This window comes from Schistocerca serialis, chromosome 6 (genome assembly GCF_023864345.2).
Source record: "Schistocerca serialis cubense isolate TAMUIC-IGC-003099 chromosome 6, iqSchSeri2.2, whole genome shotgun sequence".
NCBI classification, from domain to species: Eukaryota; Metazoa; Arthropoda; class Insecta; order Orthoptera; family Acrididae; genus Schistocerca; species Schistocerca serialis.
Genome location: NC_064643.1, coordinates 347,454,087 through 347,470,337, shown reverse-complemented (window position 1 = coordinate 347,470,337; position 16,251 = coordinate 347,454,087). Strand labels below are relative to the sequence as shown.

At 46.2% G+C, this 16,251-nt stretch overlaps 1 protein-coding gene across 3 annotated transcripts in view; it reads right to left on the bottom strand.

The window, feature by feature from the left end:
- The window catches only part of LOC126483607 (dystroglycan 1), a 290,424-nt gene that overhangs the window by 68,391 nt on the left and 205,782 nt on the right, over positions 1–16,251 (bottom strand). The gene's annotated exons all lie outside the window — the stretch shown is intronic.

The window sequence follows — 16,251 nt, the reverse complement described above, 5'->3', positions numbered from 1 at the left end:
ATAGAGCGGAAACACTTGGTATTATTCTAATTACATTTAAAATTTCTTCTTCTCTCATGCATTGGGTCAGTTGGCCCATTGCGACTTCTTATCACTCCATCTCTTCTTCGGTCTACAGACATTCCTCCTTTCTTTAGTGATGTACTGTAGCTACTGTTTTGGAATAAATCCACCATCTATTTTTTCTATACATTCTTTCCATTCTGTTCTGTAATCCTTAGTCTCTTCGTTTCGTTGTAAGTTTCTGCATTCTGCCGGATAGCCTCATTACTCAATCCCTGTCTTCTTGATACCTCCTGGACTGTTCTCAAAAAACTCATCTGGGCTGTTTAGAGTTCTCTCTTTGCTGTAGAGTTCGTAGTCCACTTATTGCTTGTATACAGTCCACAAGGAGCTGCCGTAACCTTTGAAGGTGCCACATCTCATACTGACACTCTGAATTTTTCTTTCAGTACTCACTTCGCCGCGATATGATACGTCACAGCCCAAGAATATGAAGATATTACTTTGTTCAAAAGTTTTGTTTCCTAATATGAATTTATACGTTAAAAGTTGCAACTCTTGAAACGCCATCCACTTGGTTTTGTTTGTCGGTATGCGCAAATTATATTGATTTGCTGTTTTATATAGTTTATATAGCTCTCTTTGATATCCGCACTACCATCCGGCCGCCGCAAACATAACGGTTTTGATGATTTTTTTTCTCTTTCTGGACCAACACTCAAAATTTTCGAAAAGATATTTCCATCATTTGACTGTTATAATCTGCATATTTCACTATCTAGACACCTCCTTAGGCCATTTCCAATTTTTATGTCAAACATCGTACGACTTGGGTGAAACAGTCATCGTTGAGAAAAAAAAAATTATATATTCGTCCTTTTTAAATTTTATTTTGCAGATTTAGATTTCAGCTAGAAGTTAGCCATTCTCAATCCACTATTATTTTCGCTCAATGCATGTAATGCCTGTTGGTCGGGCTTCGTCCATAGTTCATTAAATACTAGCTGAAATCTAGATCTGCCAATCAACTTACAGAGAACGACTGATCGCTGCAATCTATTATTTACGAGTCAATATAACAGTCGCTGAGCGCAACAGCTTTCTGAATGGAAGGTAACCTGATATATCAGATTATATAAACCTGTTGTCTCATAGGTAAGTGTGAGAGCATATCTGCTATACACAAAAAGGCTGGAAACTTTCAAATGAGTTTTGATAAAATTTCCTCCTTTGAAGCTGTCCTCTGTATTAAATTTCATAACACGTTGTTTCCATTCCCTCACAATGTCGTCTAAATGTAAATTAAAAAGTATCGATGAAATACAACCCCCTCCCCCTCCCCTGTCTGACCACTTTATTAATATATCCTAGGGCGATATTTCCAGATTCCACCTTTACATTTATCCGTGTTCCCCTATGGATTCATCGGATAACTTCGATCAAATGTAGTGGTATTCCTCTTTTTTCCATTGTATTCCGTATTTTCTCTCTCTGCACATTACCAAAAGCTTTACTGAATTCTATAATGACAATGTAGGTTTTTTAAATGGTTTTCTCTTCTTTTTCTATTATGTGTTTCATGACAAAATGTTATCTGAACAGGACCTCCTTTCCGAAAGCTGTTTGTTCTTCGAGTAACATGCTGTGTACGATATTTCTCTAAAATTTCTGTAAAATTTCTGTTAATGAAAATCCCGCCAGACGCGTGGAATTGCGCTGCTTTGATAAAAGCTGATTTATACTCCAGTTATCATGCTCTGCTGCTTTTTGTCGACCGTCGCGCACTTTACACTAACGTGTGCAAATACATGGTTATTTATGCATTGAAATAAGCATATACCAAATGTTCCAGGCCTACCCAAATACCTAAGTTACCACGCATTTCTCAAAAACTATTCGTCTGAATTTCTTCGGGTAAAACGTGTTTTAGGTAACAGTTATTGATTAATCGGATGGTGAAGAAACCTCCTCTACAATTCAACGGAAAAAGAAGATAACTTTTGTAATTCTAGAATTTCAAATGACAACATGATACATTATTAGTTTCGTTGATTAGAGCTCTAAAAACTGAACATGGCAGTGACTGGGATGCTTTTCTAGCAAGTTACGTCAATTCGATGATATCAATCAAAAATGGTTCAAATGGCTCTGAGCACTATGGGACTTAACATCTATGGTCATCAGTCCCCTAGAACTTAGAACTACTTAAACCTAACTAACCTAAGGACAGCACACAACACCCAGCCATCACGAGGCAGAGAAAATCCCTGACCCCGCCGGGAATCGAACCCGGGAACCCGGGCGTGGGAAGCGAGAACGCTACCGCACGACCACGAGATGCGGACGATGATATCAATCAACGAGCTTCCTTGCGGTGACAGCCTGAACAATGGTTAAGGAAACAAAGAAATACCGTAGGGTAACGGATGCTTCTGAAACCACATTCATAATGTTTTAGTCCGTCAAATTCCTTTTCTTTCCTTCCTGTTTTAATTAAAATAATTTCTTTAGCTCTTCAACAGTAAAATCTTTAATGAATGAAATTTTATCGGTTATCAAGCCGCGTCATTTCGAATAAAATTCTCGAGTTTTCGACAGCTGTCTTCGCCATCGTCATCAGAAGTGAAACTTTTGATCGACGAGAATATTTTACTCAGGCATGCCGGCGCGAAAGACTGAGGACACAGTATGAAAGGTGTGGATTCAAGGGGAGAGGGGGAGGAGAATCATGATCCCCCCACTCTCATCCCCCGCCCCATCGTAAGAACATTTCACCGGAAGTGTTTATACTTTCACATACATTTATTTCCAAATTTCTCTGTTATCTTTCGGAGCATAAGATTGCCTCAAAAACGGTAAGGAAATCTAGAAAATCACAAGCTTCGTCTAACACAGGACACTTTTCAGTTGCTTTCCTGTGTGGATTGACTTTACGTCCCGACTTGCTGCAGAAAACATACCAATGAGGAAGAACACCCACTCACAGCTTGGCCCTAACTGTGGCCAGCAACAAAGCCTCCACAGGTAGAAGCGACGACAGACAAGAAGTTGACTAAGGCACATTGAATAAGGCACACCACGAGGGAAAAGTCCCTCCAATGAGGAAGAAGTAACAGAGAAACCGACTTCCTCGAAATGAGGAGGAAACGACCGAAAGAAACCGTATTTTCTTCAAATGGTTCAAATGGCTCTGAGCACTATGGGACTTAACTTCTGAGGTCATCAGTCCCCTAGAACTTAGACCTACTTAAACTTAACTAACCGAAGGACATCACACACAACCATGCCCGAGGCAGGATTCGAACCTGCGACCGTAGCGGTCGCGCGGTTCCACACTGTAGCGCCTAGAACCGCTCGGCCATTCTGGCCGGCCGTATTTTCTTCATTTACACGTAAGTATGGCAATAGTTTGCAGACAAGTTTTCATAATCTTTGTGGTAAGCGAAATACAGCAAACTGTCGAAAGCATCAGGACACCCCAACGTAACGCGGCGTTGACCGCTAGCTGTCACTAGAGGCGGAGAATATTGTGAATACTGAAGTGAGAATATTGTGTTGTCAATAGAGAAGTAGTAACAGTAAAATCTGTGTCAGCAGAGCTCAGTAACATCCGATGTGAATTAGTCGGATGTCACCTGAGTGACAGATCCAGCAGAGACGTTTCAATTCTTATGGCCAAGTCAACTTTTGTGATTGTGAAGTGAAAACGCAAAGGAACAACCGCAACTATACCGAGAGCAAGCCGACCTCACATACTGACGGAGAGGAACCGATACATTACGGAGGGTGTCCGTTAAAAAAATAAAAAAAAATAAAATAAAATAAAAAAAAATAAAATTAAAAAAATAAAATCACTGTTGAGATCCAAAGTGCTACCTGCACTGCAGCTAGTACAATGACAGTGCGTGGGAAGTTGAAAATAGTAGCTCCTCATAAGCCACATATTTATGTATGTCAATGCTAAGCAATGCTTGAGGTGGTGTAAAGACCGACGCCACAGGAGACTGTGCCAGTGGACGACCAAACGAGTAATTTGGAGTGATGAATCACGCTATGCTCTGTGGATATCCGGTGGAAGTGAACTGGGCTTGGCGAATGCCTAGAGAACTTTACATGCCATCATGTGTAATGCCAACAGTGAAGTACAGAGTTGATAGTGTTATTGTATCGGGGTTAGGGAGTGGTCGCTTTATGGTGCTGAAGAGAACGGAGGGGGAAGAGGAGGGGGAGGAAGTGGAGGTTAGTGTTTAACGACCCGTCGCCAACGAGGATATGAGAAACAAAGCACATGCTCGGACTAGGGAAGTATGGAGAAGAAAAGCGGCCGTGCCCTTTCGAAGGAACCATCCCCGCATTAAGCGATTTAGGCAAATCACGGGAAACCCAAATGAGGATGCCCGGATGCGCGCGTTTGAACCGTCGTCCTCCCGAATGCGAGTCTATTACACTGACCACTCCGCTACCCCGCTCGGTCTGAAGAAAACGCTGAATTTGGAAGGATACGAACACAGTGTACAATGGAGTAACAGTTCCGATGCGATAATTGTTTGTGCCAGCGTTACAGTGCTTCCTGTCATGAAGCAGCATCCGTGAAGCATTGGTTTGTAGACTGTAACGTTCCCGAAACGGAATGGTCTGTCCCGAGTCCCTACGTGAAAACAACAGAACACTTTTGGGTGACTTAAAACGTAGTGGTTGCTCCAAACTCTAGCTTCCATTACCATTGCTATCTTCTCTACCTTGAGGAAGAACGGACTGGCATTCCTTCACGGACGTTCAGACACCTCACTGAAAGTATCCCGAGCTGAACTGAAGCCGTCATATAGGCATAGGGTGGACACATCCCGTAGTAGTGTTCACTTTTGGTCAGATAGTGTACTGCTAATGCTGAGAGCTCAGTTAGATTTAGTACCGTATAAATTCTGAAGACGTCAAAGTTGTGGAACTTTATTGCTATTACAGTCCTCAAATTTTTGATCGGTTACTTTGCAAACTATGTAATTCTCTGAATTTCATTTTGATGTGAGTTGTGCTAAAGCGATGTAGTCATGCAAGTAAAATGTATTATTAACATTTAAAATATTTTATAAACTGTTATTTTCAGTCCGAAGAAGGCTCTCGCGCTGGTGTATCCTAATCAAGCCATAGTCTCCCTCTACAGTTCTGTCCCCCGCCTCCTCTCCCATGCTTTCCAGCATTACCAATCTATTATTTTACGCATGACATTATTATGTCCGTCCCCGGTAGCTGAATGGTCAGCGTGACGGATTGTCAATCCTCTGGGCCCGGGTTCGATTCCCAGCTGGGACAGGGAATTTTCTTCGCCCAGGGACTGGGCGCTGTGCTGTCACCATCATCATCCTATCATCCTCACCGACTGCCGAAGTGGCGTCAAATTGAAAGACGGGCACCCGGCGAACGGAGTGCCTCGCGGGGGGTCCTAGCCATACGATTAAATTAAATAAATTATTATTATTAAAATGCTAGCTCGTAGGCATCTCTGCCTCTTTCGAAGCGGTAAGTTACATTGAAGGGGGAGGGGGGGGGGCGGCAGGTGGGGGAAATGATGTGACCAACTGCGACTCCCCCTCTCCTCTCTCCAAGAACCGAACCTTGGATCAGCGACTGCACAATCGCCAATGATGTTTCAAAGTGTAAACAACTTTGCTGTTTTATTTCACAAGAACAAAAAAATGGTTCAAATGGCTCTGAGCACTATGGGACTCAACTGCTGAGGTCATTAGTCCCCTAGAACTTAGAACTAGTTAAACCTAACTAACCTAAGGACATCACACACATCCATGCCCGAGGCAGGATTCGAACCTGCGACCGTAGCGGCTCGCGGTTCCAGACTGCAGCGCCAGAACCGCGCGGCCACTTCGGCCGGCTTCACAAGAACACAACTGCTTGTTTCGGTTTACTGTGAAATTTATTCGAAACTCTTTTCGCATCATTCTAGACACATTTAGGCTCGTAGTAAGGGACTTTGGGTACCTGGAAGCGCTTTTCCGCAGAAGTGAGCAGCTTTGCATGTGGTACGGTGAAACGACGTAAGACCACTTGTTGCACAACTCGTTGCGCCCGCGCGCGTTTTACTTGAAGGTGAAGTAATGCTACCGAATTTGAAACTAAATACGGCGAAATTAAAAGGAGAGCGCCGCGGGGAGAGGATTAGGGCGGAGCTCTGCGTGGGCGCGTTTAATTCCATTTGGCGGCCGTTTCTCTCCCTGCGGCCGCCGGGCCCCGCTTATCTGCAAGAGGAACGCGCGGCCGCGAGGTGCGCGCGCCGCCAACATAGCCGACCCTGCGTCTCCGCCTCCGGCGCTCCCTGGGGCGTAGTTAACTGCGTCCCTCTCCGCTCGGCTTCTGACCACACTCACTGGAACTTAACTTCACCACAACGGAACTTTCCACAAGAGCTCACGCGACGTACTTCTTTTCATTTTTTCTTGGGACATTAATCAAACGTGGCCGCGTACTCGTTAAAGAAGGGACTGTCAAATACGGAGTCCAAAAAAAGCACCCACACACTTTAATAGCTGATACAAGGTTCACTCCAAAAGAAATGCACACTATTTTTTTTAAATACATCTTTTATTCTACATGTCTGAAAGTTTTACAGTGTCTAGATACATCCTTTAAGAACAATATTTTCATTTCTTCACATAATTTCCATCCCTCTCAACTACCTTACGTCATCTTGGAACCAACGCCTGTATTCCCGCACGGTAAAATTCTGGACCAAACTGTTGGAGCCACTGTTTGGCAGCGTGCACAAGGGAGTCATCATGTTAAAACCTTGTTCCACAAAGAGAGTCTTTCAGTTTCCCAAAGAGATGATAGTCACATGGAGCCAGGTCAGGACCGTAAGGCGGATGCTTCAGTGTTGTCCATCCGAGTTTTGTGATCGCTTCCCTGGTTTTTTGACTGACATGTGGCCGTGCATTGTCGTGCAACAGCAAAACATCCTGCTTTTGCCGATGTGGTCGAACACGACTCAGTCGAGCTTGAAGTTTCTTCAGTGTCGTCACATATGCATCAGAATTTATGGTGATTCCACTTGGCATGATGTCCACTAGCAAGAGTCCTTCGGAATCGAAAAACACTGTAGCTATAACTTTTCCAGCAGAAGGTGTGATTTTGAATTTTTTTTTCTTGGGTGAATTTGCATGATGCCACTCGATTGATTGCCTCTTCGTCTCTGGTGAAAAATGATGGAGCCATGTTTCAATTCTTCCATGTCACAATTCTTCCAAGAAATTCATCTCCACCATTCTCGTACTGTTCCAAAAGTTCGCTGCATACCGTTTTTCTTGTTTCTTTGTGAGCCACTGTCAACGTCCTGGGAACCCACCTGGCACAAACCTTTTTTAACGCCAACACTTTCAGTAATCTGCAAACACTTCCTTCCCCTATCCCAACGTAACGTGACAATTGGTTCACTGTGATGCGTCTGTCAGTAGTCACCAATTCGTTAACTCTCTGCACATTGTTTGGAGTGTGTGCAGTACGAGGTCTGCCGCTGCGAGGGCAGTCCTCAATATTGCCGTGCCCGCTTTCATCACGTAACCTGCTTGCCCACTGACTAACTGTACTGCGATAGACAGCAGCATCTCCATACACCTTTTTCAACCTCTTGTGGATGTTTCTCACTGGCTCGTTTTCACAGCACAGGAATTCTATGACAGCACGTTGCTCCTAACGAACGTCAAGTGTAGCAGCCATCTTGAAGACATGCTGTGACGGCGCCACTCACGGGAACAGGTTGAATTAAGTTTGAAAACAAGCGGGAAGGATGTATCTACACACTGTAAAACTTTCACACATGCAGAATGAAAACTGTATTTTTAGAAAAAATAGTGTGCGTTTCTTTTGGAGTGACCCTCGTACATATGTGGTAGCCACTTTATAAAATTTGGTATTGCTTCACTTTTGTTATGCAATAGATGATGATTATTAATTTTTTGAGATGAGGGGCGTTCGACATCATGGTCATCAGCGCCCTTACGAAAAGTTAGCATCCTAATCTCGTGGACGAAGGCTGTCCCCACATCCGGAGCAGTTTGTAATGTATTAAATTCTGCCTCCCTTCCCCACCAATTTAGGGAGGAGCCCGGAAAGTTCACAAATTTTCACCATCATCGTAACACTGGAATCAGTATCTGCGAGGATGGTGGGCTGATCTCCATCGAGACTGAGGGTTGCCCTAATATCAGCACACAGGATACACGTTGCCAAAATATGCTGAACTGAAAGGGGCACGCCATAAACTACACAGAGGGTGGATCCAACCCGGGCCCCCGTGCGTGGCATTCAAATGGTTCAAATGGCTCTAAGCACTATGGGACTTAAGATCTGAGGTCATCTTTCCCCTAGACTTAGAACTGCTTAAATCTAACTAACCTAAGGACATCACACACATCCATACCAGAGGCAGGATTCGGACCTGTGACCATTGCAGCAGCGCGGTTCCGGACTGAAGCGCCTAGAACCGCTCGGTCACAGCGGCTGGCTTGCATGACATTCCAATGCGCTGACCGTTCAGCTATTGGGGCGGGCGGAGAGATGATGATGATTTTTGGTTTGTGGGGTGCTCAACTGCGCAGTCATCAGTGCCCATACAAAGTCCCAATTTTTACACAGTTCAATTTTTTCACAGTCCAGTAAAGCCACTGTCACGAATGCTGATGATGAAATGATGAGGACAACACAAACACCCAGTCTCCGAGCGGAAAAATACCCAACCCGGCAGGGAATCGAACTCGGGACCCCGTGATCCAGAGGCAGCAAAGCTAGCCACTACACCACAAGCTGCAGACTACAGCGGTGAGGCTGACATGAAATCCGCCATGCCCTTGTGGCGATTTGAGTGACCGCAGTTTGTATTCTGTCATTTGTAACCATTCAGTCTCCCACTGACGCAGGATGCGTCTGTCGGAAAATGAGATGATGGCGTGCAACGGGATGACACATTGACAGACAGCGCCATCCCGACATGATTCCTTGGCGGCCACGTCGTTGCCCTGTGTCCCGACCTCGCCAGGTTCCCAGTAAAAGATCACCTCCGTGCCACAGTGTTGGAGCCGGTGTAAGGAGTCATGGATGAGCTGAATCAGCTGGTATACTGGATACACTTGGTGAAGTGCTTGCAAAGCACTAAGCGAGTCTGAACAGACAAGAAACCTTGAAAGGTGGTGTCTGTGAACCCTCTCCAGTGCCATCAGAAGGCCATATAATTCCGCATCGTAATTTGTAAATTGTTCCGGAAACGCACTTTGAAAACAGGGAAAACAGCAGAACCGAAGACATTCTCTTTCTAGGCTCCATCTGTATAAACAACAATAAAACGGTGGTACATACTTAAAATGGACAAAACCAAAGTTGTAAAAACGTAATCTGCAGTACAAGTTTTCTTGTACTGTGACAAGCTCAAAACAACTTTAAGCCTCTGAACACGCCAAAGCGGCAATGCGTTCCATCCCTGGCTGTATGATTTTGATGCCTGATAGCTCCAGATCCTTGAGGCAGTCTGTAGCACGTATCCGAAATGGTTTGATCTCATGGGGCAGATTCCTGAACAGGCTTTCAGAGGTGGGTTGAACCACAAAACGAAATGTTAATGGCTGAGGTAACGCTGATATTTACAGCGCCTGTCGAGCGGAAAGGATACGTGGGCGAATCCAGATTGGTGGTTCACCAGCCTCTGCACACAGACTCTGAACTTGGCTGGTCCGAAAGGCTCTAATCGATATCCGAATGCTCTCCTGAATGCAACAGAAGAAAATGTGCTCAGTTCAGGTCAGTGACAGGATTATTCTCATAGCTGATACCAAGCCAGCGCAAAAACCATAGTTCTGTATTTAAGGCGAGCTCACAAGACGAGATGGAGAAAGGATGTGGTAATATCGAATGTGTACATCATTTTCATAAGAGAGATAAAAAAAACTATTATGGCCGATTGGAACGGTGTGTTAGGGGATGGAAAAGAAGTGTTCCTGAGCTACATTAACGACATAGGAGAAGATCTCAGTAGCCGTCTTAGATTGTTTGCAGATGACGCTGTTATTTACCGTCTTGTAAAGTCATCAGATGACCAAAATGAATTTAAAATGATTTAGATAAGATCTGTATGGTGCAAAAAATGGCAATTGACCTTAAATAAAGAAAAGTCTGAAGTTATTCACATAGTACTAAAAGAAAGCGGCTAAATTTCGATTACGCGATAAGTCACACAAATCTCAAGGCTGTAAATTCAACTAAATATTTAGGGATTACAATTCCAAATACCATAAATTGGAACGAGCACATAGATAATGTTGTGGGTAGAGGAAACCAAAGACTGCGATTCATTGGCAGAACACTCAGAAAGCGCAACAGGTCTACTAAAGAGACTGCTTACTGCTTACACCACGCTTGTCCGCCCGGTTCTGGAGTATTGCTGTGCGGTGTGGGATCCGCATCAGGTGGGTCGTTTTGTATTGTCGCGAAATAGGGGAGGTAGACCCACAGACGTGACACGTGAATTGGAGTTGCAACCATTAAAACAAAGGCGTTTTTCGTTACGACGGGATCTTCTCACGAAGTTTCAATCACCAATTTTCTCCTCCGATTGCGAAGACATTCTGTTGGCACCCACCTACATAGGGATAAATGATCATCACGATAAAAGAAATCAGGGCTCGAACAGAAAAATGTAAGTGCTCGTTTTTCCCGCGCGCCGTTCGAGAGTGGAACGGTAGAAAGACACATGAAGGTGGTTCATTGAACCCTCTGCCAGGCACTTTACTGTGAATAGCAGAGTACTCACGTATATGTAGATGTGAAGTATTACTGCAGATTATGGACCCGTTAGTAGGAATGAGATAGGAACACGACTCATTGATTTCTGCAATATATTACAGCTAGTAATAGCAAATACACTATTCAAAAGCCGCGAGAGGTGGTGGTGGTAACCGTACGAAGCAGATATACTATCTGCTCGAAAAAGGTCAGGACACCTGCTGTCGATACTGATACGAGGAATGTGTACCCTTCACCTTTACGGCGGCTTAAATTCTGCTAGGACACTTTCATTCAATGAGGTATCTGAATACCTGTGGATGAATGGAAGCCCGTTCTTCGTCGAAAGTCGAAAGCAGAGAAGGTAGTGATGTTGGACGCTAGGGTTTGGAATGAAGTAGACATTATATGACATACCAAAGATATTCCATTGTGTTTTCGTCGGGATTCAGAGCAGGCCGGTACGTTTCGGGAATGTTATTGTCGAGAAACCATTCTCCGACGAATGCCGTTTCCTGACAGGGTGCAATGTCTCGCTGATAGAATCGTCGTCTAACGGTTCCTCTGCTATACGCAGTAGACAACGCTGTAAAATACGTTCATATCCTTCCGCATTTAGTGTTTTCTTAAGCGCAATAAGGGGATCACACTTTAACCACGAAAAATACATTTCCATACTTCACTGTTAGCACTATATCTTGTGGCAGCTTCTTCAGGCTTTCGCCAAACCTAAGCCCTTCCATAGGATTGCCGCTGGGTATAGCGTGATTCGTCACTCCAAATCACTCATTCCTAGTCATCAACTCTCCTGTGGCGTGGCTCTCTATACTGGACCAAACGTCGCTTAGCACTGAATGTGTGGCTTGTGATGAGCTGCTCGACCGCTGTACACCATTATTTTTAACTAACTATAAACAGTCATGGTGCTAGCTAGATTACTGATAGCACTTTGGTTCAAACGGTTCAAATGGCTCTGAGCACTATGAGACTTGACATCTGAGGTCATCAGTCCCCTAGAACTTAGAACTACTTAAACCTAACTAACCTAAGGACATCACACACCCTGCCCGTGGCAGGATTCGAACCTGCGACCGTAGCAGTCGCGCGGTTCCGGACTGAAGTGCCTAGAACCGCTTGGCCACCGCGGCCGGCAGGTAGCACTTTGGAACTCTTGAGTTATTCCTTCCGCTGATTTCACGCCATGGCTTCGAACGACGACTAATCACTGGATGTCAGCTGAGTAAAAACTCCTGCCCAGGTCGACTCTTGGTGATGTGATTGTAAAGCCGAAAGAACCGCAGCTAAGCCAAGGCCAGGCAGACTGTCTGTAATGACCGACAGGGACCCTCGAGCATTGAAAAGGATGACTGTAAAAAAATAGCGCGTAATCAGCGGAAGGAATCACTCGTGACTCCCACAGTGTTACCAACAGTCCAGCTAGCTCAATGGCTGTGCATAAGGAGTTAAAAAGAAAGGGATACAACGGTTGAGCAGCTTCTCATAAGGCACATACACTCCTGGAAATTCAAATAAGAACACCGTGAATTCATTGTCCCAGGAAGGGGAAACTTTATTGACACATTCCTGGGGTCAGATACATCACATGATCACACTGACAGAACCACAGGCACATAGACACAGGCAACAGAGCATGCACAATGTCGGCACTAGTACAGTGTATATCCACCTTTCGCAGCAATGCAGGCTGCTATTCTCCCATGGAGACGATCGTAGAGATGCTGGATGTAGTCCTGTGGAACGGCTTGCCATGCCATTTCCACCTGGCGCCTCAGTTGGACCAGCGTTCGTGCTGGACGTGCAGACCGCGTGAGACGACGCTTCATCCAGTCCCAAACATGCTCAATGGGGGACAGATCCGGAGATCTTGCTGGCCAGGGTAGTTGACTTACATCTTCTAGAGCACATTGGGTGGCACGGGATACATGCGGACGTCCTTTGTCCTGTTGGAACAGCAAGTTCCCTGGCCGGTCTAGGAATGGTAGAACGGTGGGTTCGATGACGGTTTGGATGTACCGTGCACTATTCAGTGTCCCCTCGACGATCACCAGTGGTGTACGGCCAGTGTAGGAGATCGCTCCCCACACCATGATGCCGGGTGTTGGCCCTGTGTGCCTCGGTCGTATGCAGTCCTGATTGTGGCGCTCACCTGCACGGCGCCAAACACGCATACGACCATCATTGGCACCAAGGCAGAAGCGACTCTCATCGCTGAAGACGACACGTCTCCATTCGTCCCTCCATTCACGCCTGTCGCGACACCACTGGAGGCGGGCTGCACGATGTTGGGGCGTGAGCGGAAGACGGCCTAACGGTGTGCGGGACCGTAGCCCAGCTTCATGGAGACGGTTGCGAATGGTCCTCGCCGATACCCCAGGAGCAACAGTGTCCCTAATTTGCTGGGAAGTGGCGGTGCGGTCCCCTACGGCACTGCGTAGGATCCTACGGTCTTGGCGTGCATCCGTGCGTCGCTGCGGTCCGGTCCCAGGTCGACGGGCACGTGCACCTTCCGCCGACCACTGGCGACAACATCGATGTACTGTGGAGACCTCACGCCCCACGTGTTGAGCAATTCGGCGGTACGTCCACCCGGCCTCCCGCATGCCCACTATACGCCCTCGCTCAAAGTCCGTCAACTGCACATACGGTTCACGTCCACGCTGTCGCGGCATGCTACCAGTGTTAAAGACTGCGATGGAGCTCCGTATGCCACGGCAAACTGGCTGACACTGACGGCGGCGGTGCACAAATGCTGCGCAGCTAGCGCCATTCGACGGCCAACACCGCGGTTCCTGGTGTGTCCGCTGTGCCGTGCGTGTGATCATTGCTTGTACAGCCCTCTCGCAGTGTCCGGAGCAAGTATGGTGGGTCTGACACACCGGTGTCATTGTGTTCTTTTTTCCATTTCCAGGAGTGTATTGCTGTAAACAGTGCCAAGCTAGGCTTGAGGTAGGGTAAACGGTGATGCTACTGGACAGTGGGTGGCAGGAAACGAGTGATTACGAGTGATGAGTCAGTCCGACGGAAGAACGTTACTTGCCGACCGTGCAATACGGAGGAGATGGTGTTACGGTATGGGGGTGCTTTTCGTGGCTAGGTGTAGTCCCTTTATTGCTCTTCAGAAGCCGCTAAATGCGGACCGATATGGACACATTTTAGAGTATTTTTATGCAGGAACATTTCGATGATGATGAATGGTTTATGGGGCGCACAACTGCGCGGTCATCAGCGCCCATACAAAGTCCCAATTTTTACATAGTCCAATCTAGCCACAGTCACGGATGATGATGATGATGATGATGATGATGATGATGATGACGACAGCACACACACCCAATCCCCGGCTAGAGAAAATCCCCAACCCGGCCGGAAATCGAATCCCGGACCCTGTGATATAGAGGCAGCAACGCTAGCCACTAGACCACAGCTGCGGACGAGACGATGATTGTACGAGGATGATAACGCGCGCTGTCATAAAGCAGCATGTGGACGCAATGGTTTGTGGACAGTAATACTACTGAAATAGACTGGCCTTCGCAGAGTCCAGACCTGAACCCAATGGAACACTGTCGGGATGAGTCATAAAGTCGACTTCAGACCCCAAAGTCCAACTTCACCACCTTCTGTGGTTTTGACGCTTGGGGAAGAATGGGCTACCATTTTCCCACAGAGTTCAAGCCATAATAAAGGCGAAGAGTGGACACACTCAATATTAATGTCCACTAATAGGTGGTTGTGGTTTGTGGGATTAAAGTGACCAGACTGCAACGGTCATCGGTCCACTAATAGGTGCCCAGACACTTTTTGTCACTTCATGTACGAGTAGTCCTTGGTAGTAAGTGCTGCTCTGAGTTTAAGATGTTGGCCCAGCAACGGAATTCGTGGCAGTCCGCATCAATCTAGTCAACAGAATGATGAAAAAGAAAAAGTTACCGTGCAAATAAACACATAAATTTCATAATTACTACCTTATGAAACACTGCAATTTACACCATAGAAGTCTAACCGTGTTTACTAACAACAGGTAACCTACCTGAATCGTGGCGGCTTTAATTTTTACTGCATGGCACTCCGCTGGCGCCACTAACTACTTGTGTTGCCAATATCGGCCTGATTACACGGCGCGAGGAAGGGTCTTTGGTCAAGACGTGTGTTGTTGGTTTGGCGAGCCCTGTGACAGTCAGTTGGCTGGAAGGAGGGCATGTGGAGGCCAAGTTGTTGGTTTTGGGGAACTAACTGTCCGGTAAGGGGCTCGAGAAGCCATGAGTGGTTACATCGGTCGGAGCAAGCCCTGCCAGCTCTCTTGAGGACTGGTAGCAGCGAGTTGCAGGAAGAGCAACCTGGTCGGCACACCTCGAAGACCGCCTTTAGGGTTGGAGGAAATAACGCACCGGCTTGGAATCCTGGAAGTCTTGGCTCCTTCACATCTGAATGCAGTTAAATGTCTTTTTCTTTTTTTTTTTGGGGGGGGGGGGGGGGGGGGAGGGACCTGATATTGCAAAGCCACGTCTGTTTTAATGTGGAATTGTACCTGTTGTATTAATGCGCCTCCGAGTGATTATTTGTATGATCATTGGCCGGTGTAACTGATTGCCGTATTTCGTGCAAGTGTACAAGTATTCTGTTATAAACTGCATCGACGAAATTGAATTTGTAACATAATCTGCGTCGGAGACAATGCACCCTCTGTATATGAAAATACCTTAATAATTCCATTAGCAGGTGCTGATATTATTATAAAAGTAATTTTAAGGAGTGTGTAGCTTGTAACTTTGTGGTGTAGTAGCTTTCGCGATAAGCTGAGAGTTCCTAGATCTTAGGCATTCTCGTCTGTAGCCTTATTTTCGCGGATTATTGTTCTCTCCCGGTGTGTTTTGGCAGGATAGATTTGGCAGCGGACGACGCGTTCCTGTTCCCTAGGCCGGCCGGAGTGGCCGTGCGGTTCTGGGCGCTACAGTCCGGAGCCGAGCGACCGCTCCGGTCGCAGGTTCGAATCCTGCCTCGGGCATGGATGTGTGTAATGTCCTTCGGTTAGTTAGGTTTAATTAGTTCTAAGTTCTAGGCGACTGATGACCTCAGAAGTTAAGTCGCATAGTGCTCAGAGCCATTTGAATCATTTGAACCTGTTCCTTGGGCCCGGAGCAGAGGCGTGTTTGCTTTCTGCTGCGGCGGTAATTCCGTCGTCGCACGGTGTCTGGGTTGGCCATTATTCAGTGGCTCTTCCAGCTGGATTGCGTTGGCTCAAGTAAAGTAAAGTGATTTTGGATGCGTGCCATAGCGGTGTGTCGCCTATTAATCGGGAACCATTGGTCTGTCCTATTTGGTGAATTCAGTAAGCTCGTGAGGTTTAATGTGTGTTCTACGAGCCCGAAGTTCCTCCTCACTATATGTGCTCTTTAACTAATCCTTTATACTTTGCACGCTTATTTGCTACTTCTAGAACGAGTAAGT